General features: G+C 40.4%; 1 long non-coding RNA gene across 1 annotated transcript in view; it reads right to left on the reverse strand.

The window, feature by feature from the left end:
* The window catches only part of LOC119617790, a 22,419-nt gene extending 14,743 nt beyond the window's left edge, over window positions 1-7,676 (reverse strand). The window contains exon 1 of the long non-coding RNA XR_005234200.1: window positions 3,480-7,676. This is a non-coding gene — a long non-coding RNA (uncharacterized LOC119617790). The remainder of the gene's footprint in view (window positions 1-3,479) is intronic.
* Window positions 7,677-8,697: the final 1,021 nt, after the last annotated feature.

The following is an 8,697-nucleotide window of genomic DNA, read 5'->3' on the forward strand; positions in this document are numbered from 1 at the left end:
ACAGCATTGTGTCAGGTTCTTGTATTTTGATTTCTGATGTGTTTATCTAAACTTTGAAGTGAGATTTGTGTTGTATAGCTCAAACAGATTTTTTAAAGATTTACTACATCTTTCTAGCATAAGTGGAAAGTGGTGTCCGTTTAGTGTTGCAAAAAACTGGTTTGAAAAAATTGTCCTGCTAACTCAGCAAAACCAGTATAGGTGTGTGTGTGGGGGGGAGGATTTGGTTGCCTCATCAATGTTAACTCATTTCTCACATGGCTAATACGAACAATTCAAATATAAGATTTATCAGTTGGAATATTCGAGGTTTAGGGGGTGCTGTCAAGCGGTGTAGGGTATTTTCTCATTTAAAACGTTTGAAACCTGACATTGTTGTTTTACAGGAGACCCACATGAGAAATAGGGACCAGTTTAGACTTAAGTGTCCTTGGGTTGCAGAGGTACTTCACTCTAGTTTTAATTTAAATGCTAGAGGGGTTGCTATCTTAGTAGGTAAATCTGTACCATTCATATTGACCAAGATCATCTCAGACAGAGACGGCAGATATCTGATAGTTTTAGGTACTCTATTCCATGTACCCGTCCTGCTAGTTAATGTATATGCTCCTAATTTTGACAACCCATGCTTCATGAACAAGTTATTTGAAATTCTACCTTCCTTGAATAACTGTGTTTTGATTTTTGGAGGGGACATGATCTGTACTATTGATCCTCAGTTGGACCGTTCTAAACCTGTCCTGGCTCAATCATCAATGGCCAGAACCCGACATAATTTTATGCTATAGAATGGTTGTGTTGACCCCTGGAGATCTTGTAATCCGATCAGTAGGCAGTATTCTTTTTATTCACATGTTCACAAGACTTTCTCACGTATAGATTATTTTTTTTGTAGATGCTAAACTTATGCCTAAAGTATGAAATGTTACATACCACCCAATAATTATTTTGGATAATGTTCCTGTGTCTTTTGATCTTCAGATTTCACCCTCGCTGTTCCTCTCAATGGCGATTTAACCCTTCATTATTATCAGATAGTAAATTCCATAAATTCATTACAGACGCAATAGAGGATTTCATTACTTTTAATGACTCTGATTCTGAAACAATCTCTAGATCGCTTCTGTGGGATTCTCTGAAGGCATATCTACGTGGTCAGATAATTTCATATTGTGAAGTTACATAAAATGTTATATAAAAGGTATATAAAATGTAAGACCATGAAGTTTCTTTTTACCAGAGTTCAGAGCCCAGAAACAATGTAAAGGATAATAGCTGATGAGATGACAGCATGAAATCCAGGAAGCGGCTCTCCACGAGGAGAATGGAAAAACACTGACATGGAAAAAACTGATGTTTTTCTTTTCAAGTAACAAAAGTACATTGAACAGGAAGTTAGATTAAGACATAGGCTAAGTGTTTTGAACTTCGGTAAGGGTCTCCCTTTCAGCGCTGAAAGTGAATAAATGTGTTTTGATTTTAAGATGGACTCCTGCAGGAGGATATGCAAGTTATTTACTTGGTTTTTTCATCATTCTATAAGTCCCTATATAAACCGGAACTCCCACCAGATTTGACTGATATGCATACGTTTTTGGATGAGCTTCAATTTCCCCCTTTAAACTCAGAACTGATTGATCACCTAGAATCTGATCAAACTACACAGGAGTTATATGGGGCTTTACAAAATATGCCAAATAATAAAGCTCCTGGACCCGATAGGTTCCCTGTTGAATTTTTTAAAGCTTTCCAAGCTAAACTTATCCCATTGCTTCACTCTGTCTATGTTGAGTCTCTCTCACTCGGTTCACTCCCCCCCTTGTTAAGACAGGCTTCTATCAATGTTCTCTTAAAGAAGGACAAGGATCCTGATCTCTGTACCTCTTATAGGCTGATATCCTTAATGAATGTGGACACAAAGATTCTTGCAAAGGCCCTGGCCCAGAGACTTGATCAAGTTCTCCCAACAATTATCTCCAAAGAGTAGACTGGCTTCATAAAGGGGCGTCAACTTTTTTACAACGTTCGAACCTTGTTAAATGTTGTTTATTCGAGGGTAGCGCCCGAAGTTGTCATCTCAATCAACGCTGAAAAGGCGTTTGATCGGGTTGAATGGAGTTACCTGTTTGCGGTTCTGACTAAATTTGGATTTGGTAAAAACTTTATATCATGGATACGCTTTCTTTATACACTGCCCTGTGCCAGTATTACTACCAATAACACCCGATCCGGAAACTTTCATTTAAATAGAGGTTGTAGACAGGGCTGCCCCCTGTCACCCCTCCTGTTTGCACTCGCAATAGAGCCTTTGAGTAACTTTTTGAGAACCTCTCCCAGTGTTAATGGAATTGTCAGGAGTCACACAGAACTAAGACTATCATTGTACGCAGATGATTTGCTCTTATATGCCACCGATCCAAAACAAACCTGCCCCGCTATTGTTAAGTTCTTTCACAGATTTGGCCAGTTCTCAGGCTATAAAGTTAACGTCGCCAAGACCGAATGTTATCCAGTTAACCATTTAGCCCCACAGCTCTCCCAATCTGATGTTCCCTTTGAGCTGTGCCCTTCAGGTTTTTGGTATCTTGGGGTCAACATAACCAGATCTTTTAAATCTCTGTACTCTAAAAACTTTCTTCCACTCCTTGTAGACATTAAAAAAGACTTTCAAAAATGGGGATCCCTCCCACTATCTCTGATTGGGAGAATAAGTACTGTTAAGATGAACATATTGCCAAAATTCCTGTTTCTTTTTATATGTTTACCTGTATTCTTACCAAGAAGTTTTTTTAAATCATTAGATTCAGCTATCTGTCATTTTTCGTGAAGCGGCAAAACACCGTGAGTAAGACAAAAGGTACTTCAGAACTGTAAGTTTTATGGTGGCCTCTGCCGACCCAACTTTCAGTTTTATTACTGGGCAGCTAACATAGCTAAAATACCTTTCTGGTCTAATTCAGTTGATATACCCTGGTGTCAATTAGAAGCACACTCATGTCCCTCAGCCTCACTTTTGGCTTTACTTACAGGCCCAACCTCTGTAAATCCCTCTGACCAAACCAACAACCACATAGTTGTAGATACTCTGAGATTATGGTTTCAGTTTAGGAAACAATTTAAATTTACAGGCCCCATTGTCCTAACACCACTTTTGAAAAACCTGGTGTTTACACCTGCTTTATCTGATCCGACCTTCTCCTTATGGCAGGTTAAAGGACTAAAATGTTTCAAGGAATTTATATAAGGAAGGGTTGTTTTTGTAGCAATCTGCCACTTGGTCTCTCCACCAATCACTCACAGCTGTTTCCGATTCTCATCACCCTCACCTGGTTACTTAAGGCAGTCTGGTGGAGCAACTCTTCGTTGGTGCATCGTTTGCCTACTGGTAAACTACCTGGCTCAGAATAAGTTTTTCTCCTGAGAAACCCGTTGTGCTTTGTTCTTTGTAAAATCTAATATCTGACTGCTAAGAAACTCACCTTGATCTCCTCTATTCAAGCTGGCTGCTTGACCTGGACCTGTTCACGGGAACCCGACTTATCCACTGTCGTCATCCTCCAAGTCCTGCGAGGTTGAGGCCCAACACGCCGCCTTCAACAGAGAACCCTGAGACAGAAACCACGAATCTATCTGTTACCCGGAGGACTGGACACTTGGACCACACTTGTAAATACTCACCTGCACCCCGGAAGCTTGCTCAGGCGTCGGCTTCACTCACAGACTGTAAGCTAACCAGTAATAGCACTGAGTCTATCACCACCAGCAGACCAACACTAACTAACCTCGAACTCTCCCCCTCTTCCAGGTTCAGTCTTGTCACTGCACTTTTTGTAAATAAACCACTTACCATTACGCATCCTTGTGTCTGTCCGTTCCTGGTCTCACTCCTTCTGGCAGTAAACCTTAGAATCATGATAGTTTTGCTCTTTTACTGACTTGGCTTCCCAATTTGATCTCCCACCCTCCCATTTGTTTAGATACTTCCAGATAAGGGCTTGTGCAAAATCCCTGTTTCCCAACTTCCCTCATCGGCCACCTGAGCAACCGTGAGGTGAACTTTTACAACTTAAACCCCTGCAAGGGTCTTTAATTTCAAAGATTTATAACACGATTCAAACATATGATGTCTTTTTAACTACGAACACTAAGAGAGCTTGGGAGCGTGAACTGGGGCTGGTTTTCGATGGTCATTAGTGGGGGGCTGCCCTGACAGCCATCCACAAAATTTCAATATGCGCCCGCCTGAGCTTGATACAGTTTAAAGTTGTATTCAGATGTCATTATTGGCACTGATCTCCCCGAATGTGATTGATGTGTGCAGCCGATGTGGAAGGTCACCCTGCAATCTTGCACATATGTTCTTCACCTGCTCAGCCCTCACAAATTTCTAGCAAATTTATTTTCACACCATGTCTGTTGTACTTTCAAGAACTATTGACGCTTCAGTTTACATTGGTATCTTTGGTCTCCTGGAGCAATATAGTCAATACTCCGCAAGAGAGTTGAAAGTGATGGCTTTTACCTCTGTGATTGCTAGGCGCCTTTGTCACGCAGGAGCGATGAGCATGTTATCTGATGGAAATTGAATACTCCACTTGTTTCATTTCCACTATTTAAAGGAGAGAAACAAAGTGTAATTTTTTTCTTCAACATAAAATTTGGAAACTCATTTGGATGGTAATATCTATACTTTTGGAGGTTGATGATCATTTTTTTAATATATCATCAAACCTGTGGCCCTATGTTTTTTGACACTCTGGTAAAGAGAGGGCAGAGCTGTCAACTGATCACCACCTGGTGGTGAGAAAAATCCAGTGGCAGGAGAGGATGCCAGACAGACCTGTGGAACCCAAATGAGTAGTGATAGTGAACTGGGAATGTCTAGTGAAGCCCCTTGTCCAAGAGATCTTCAACTCACACCTCTGGAGGAGTTTTTCACATTACCCAGGGCAGGTCGGGTACATAGAATCCTAGTGGGCCATGTTTAGGGCCTCTATCACAGATGTGGCTTCCAGGAGCTGTGGCCCTAAAGGTCACTGGTGCCTGTTCCAGCAGCAGCTGAAGGACTTACTGGTGGACACTAGCTGTGATAGAGGCTTTTAAAGTTAAGGAAGCCTTTTGGGCTTGGCTGCTCTGGAGAATTTCTAAAGCAGGTGACAGGTACAGGGTAGTGTGGAAATGTTTATCACCATTTTATATTTAGCCACCATTTTAAAAGCTTTAACAAGGAGTTGTTTAATTTATCTGGAAAGAGAGAGATAGGTGGTAAACGCCCTGGAATGTGAGCAACGGACGTTTCAGCAAGGAAGGGAGAAGGAGAGACCTTTGACCTCAAGATAAGGAAGGCAGTGACCCACCCTCTGGAGGAGGGGGAGCCCAAGTTGTAAAAACCAGAGAACATCCTTTGTTTCCTCAGACAATCCTGGGGTGATGGCTGGACTAGTTTTCAAGGTGATCTGTATCTCATTCCCATTGATTGTCTCTGGTTTTATTTTTGTATGAATGTTGACTAAGGGTGTTTGAATAAATGTGTTAAACTTTAAGGTAACGTCTCCTGAAGGTCTTTCCCAACAACCAACTCGGGGAGGTAAAGGTGGTATATCTCGACAGTAGCCAGAGAGAACATGGTTGTGAATGCATAAACTTGAGCATGGGAGGAATTAGGAGAGGCAATAGAGAAGGACCATTTGGCGTCTCAGAAAGGGAAAACAAGACCTGCCCACGCTGTGTATGGTTTAGGTGAGGAACTGCTTAACTAGACAGACAGGATCCGTTTGAGGATATGAAACTAAAACAGTCTCATAATTCACAAATGCACAGAATGATTCACATGTGCACAGGAAGATTCACAAATGCACAGAATGATTCACATGTGCACAGGAAGATTCACAAATGCACATAACAAGATTTACACCTGTATTTCTGATGTAAACACAAATATATCCTGATTTACAATTTGGTTCTGGTCTGTGGATGTCGCTGCATTTGTGTGTGAATTTTGAGACTCCCCTGACTTTTCTCAACCCACAATAGTCTATTTTTTAACTGGGAGTTATCTTCAACCATGATGCGCAAATGAGCTGATGGTACAGATCGTGCCATGATGCGTGCACAGCTTCTTGCTGACATAGGCTGTAAAAGGGTCTATAGCGCAGTATTTGAATAGCTTAATGTGATTGTCTTAGAAGTAAATTGTGCGTTCTTATGATTGGCTGAAACAAGGAAGATACCTGATTGGTTGCAGCCTGAGACGCTGAAAGCTCTAGACATTGTGTGGCTGTCATAAGTGAAAGATCTCTTCACATGTTTTTTTTTTGTTGTTTTTTTTCTTTCTGCTCGCAGTGGAGGAGGACACTTTTTCTTTGTCTCCCGTACCCTCTCCTGTCAGCCCTGCTTCAGCTCTGTGTCTTGTCTTTTCCTTTTGGAGCCTCTCTTTGCATATCTTCCAAAATTTGTGAATTATGGATTTGGTCAGCTGGTCTCTCAACGCAATTGATCAAATTTTCTCAAAGAGAAGACAGGGTTTGAGGGAACTCTCTTGTCCAGACTGGACATTTTTCTCCGGATACACAATGGACTCCTGGCAGGAGTGGAGAATTGTGTGCCGGTCGATACTGTCAGTCGTGGATGTTGAAGATGTGTGCACAATTGGATTTTTGATAACAGGCTTTCTGTTTTTTGGAGTTGGCGGTTACCTGGCATATCAAGAAATTCAGAAAACCTCGGCAGCTGTTCTGGCCTGTGAGGCTGCCAGGCATGTGTGATGGGATCTGCAATCAACACGCAGAGTTGGACTCGGGGATGAAATGGGATAAATCTACGAGAAAATTGTTTGCTCTGATCTGGTGGAATAGACCTGGATTTTGGCTGTTTGGATTCGCCATTGAGAAAAAAAAAGAGCGAGACTTTGAAGACAGATGGAAAATAAGAGTCGGCCTGACCCAAAACAATTATTGTTAGGAGAATCTGGCTCCCTAGTGCCAGCCTTGGCCAGCGATCTTCAATTCCTCCTGGATTTTATGTAAATAAGATGCTCTGCCCCCTCCCTTGCCTAAGGACATCTGTGGATCTGCTCTGGGCTGTTTGATAAACATTCCATCATATTATCAAAGACAATGGCCTCTGTGACATGATTCATGGATTTATCTGCAAACACACACACACACACATTCATAAACACACTACACCGACCTCCACTGTATCTGCTTGCCTCTTCATGTGTCACTCAGCTTGCTAACTGGACCTTGTGTGCCTTTTTTTCTCTTCTGCTTCTGTTAGTCTATCCTTATCAAATAGATTTGTCTTATTAATGCTTCTCTAAGAGGAAAACTTATTCATATTCAAATGGTCTATTAAGACCTGTTATCACTGTATCAACCTCACATTTTTCCTCTAAGATGCAAGTTTTTATCCAAGTTAAAAAATAGACTTTAAAATACTATCATTATCATTATATCAACCGTTCTGTTAGCTGTTGAAATGCTTCCTCTTAGAGGAAAATCTATTTATGTTTAAATGGTCTTTTAGGTTATGCATCACTGACCGACTTACAGATTGTTAGTTTACTCAAAATTACCTGTTATAGTTATACCAATCATACCACTTTGTTATAGTTATACCAATCTTGCTATTAGCTAGAGTTACTTGACTGATGTTTTTATTTCTGTAATTGCGTTTTGATTAGTATTCTTGATATTTTTAAATGGTTCCTCTTAGAGGAAGGTTTATTTATGTTTGTTAGTATACTCAAATTACCTGTTATAGTTATACCAAACTTACTATTAGCTAAAATTACTTTTGTTTTGTTCTGTTATAGTTATACCAATCTTACTATTAGCTAAAATTACCTGATTGATGTTTTTTTATTTCTCTATTTCTGTATTTGATTCTGTTGTTGTTTCTGTGTTGTAAAGCACTTTGCTGTAAAGCCTTACTGCTGAAAAGTGCTATATAAATAAATTTCATTTCACTTCACTTCTCTTCAGTTTCACACAGAGGGCTAGGACAACACCTGTGGAGTGGTAAACTGAGGTGGTGGTTCCCATTTTTAAAAAGAGGGACTGCAGAGTGTGTTACAGCTATTGAGGGATCATACTTCTCAGCCTCCCTGGGAAAGTTTACTCCAGGGTGCTGCTCTGACCAATTGTTGAACCTCTGATCCAAGCGGAGCAGTGTAGCGTTTGTCCTGGTTGTGGAACAATAGACCAGGTTCTTACCCTTACTGGGTTGCTAAGGGGGTCTTTGGAGTTTGACTCACCCTGGTTTAGCTGAGACTGCAGCAAAAAAGGCTATTTTCTCCTAGTTGTATTCAGGGGTGGAAATTAAAAAAACCAGCCACTTAAATATTTTACCAGCCACTATTTTTTGTTGTGACAAAGAGTTATTTCATATGATGATGATGATGGATGTGGGTGGACGCAGTTGTGGTGCCCTACAAGCTGAACAACACCTCTTTCTTGACACTGCATGGAAATAACTAGATTTTCTTATTTTATTTTAAGCCATTAAAAGATGCATATCTGTAAATAAAAAATTCAGACAAGTGAAATTTATTTCTGTGGAGTGTTTTTGAAGTATTTTTTTGTGCTTTTGTAAATTTTTGTATGTAAGTTGTAATGTTTTTCAGACACTTGCTGCTTTTAATGCATAGATCTATTTGTGCTACCCGCTTATATTTAACAGGTAGGATATTCTGAT

Source organism: Kryptolebias marmoratus, linkage group LG16, assembly GCF_001649575.2.
Source record: "Kryptolebias marmoratus isolate JLee-2015 linkage group LG16, ASM164957v2, whole genome shotgun sequence".
Classification (NCBI taxonomy): Eukaryota; Metazoa; Chordata; class Actinopteri; order Cyprinodontiformes; family Rivulidae; genus Kryptolebias; species Kryptolebias marmoratus.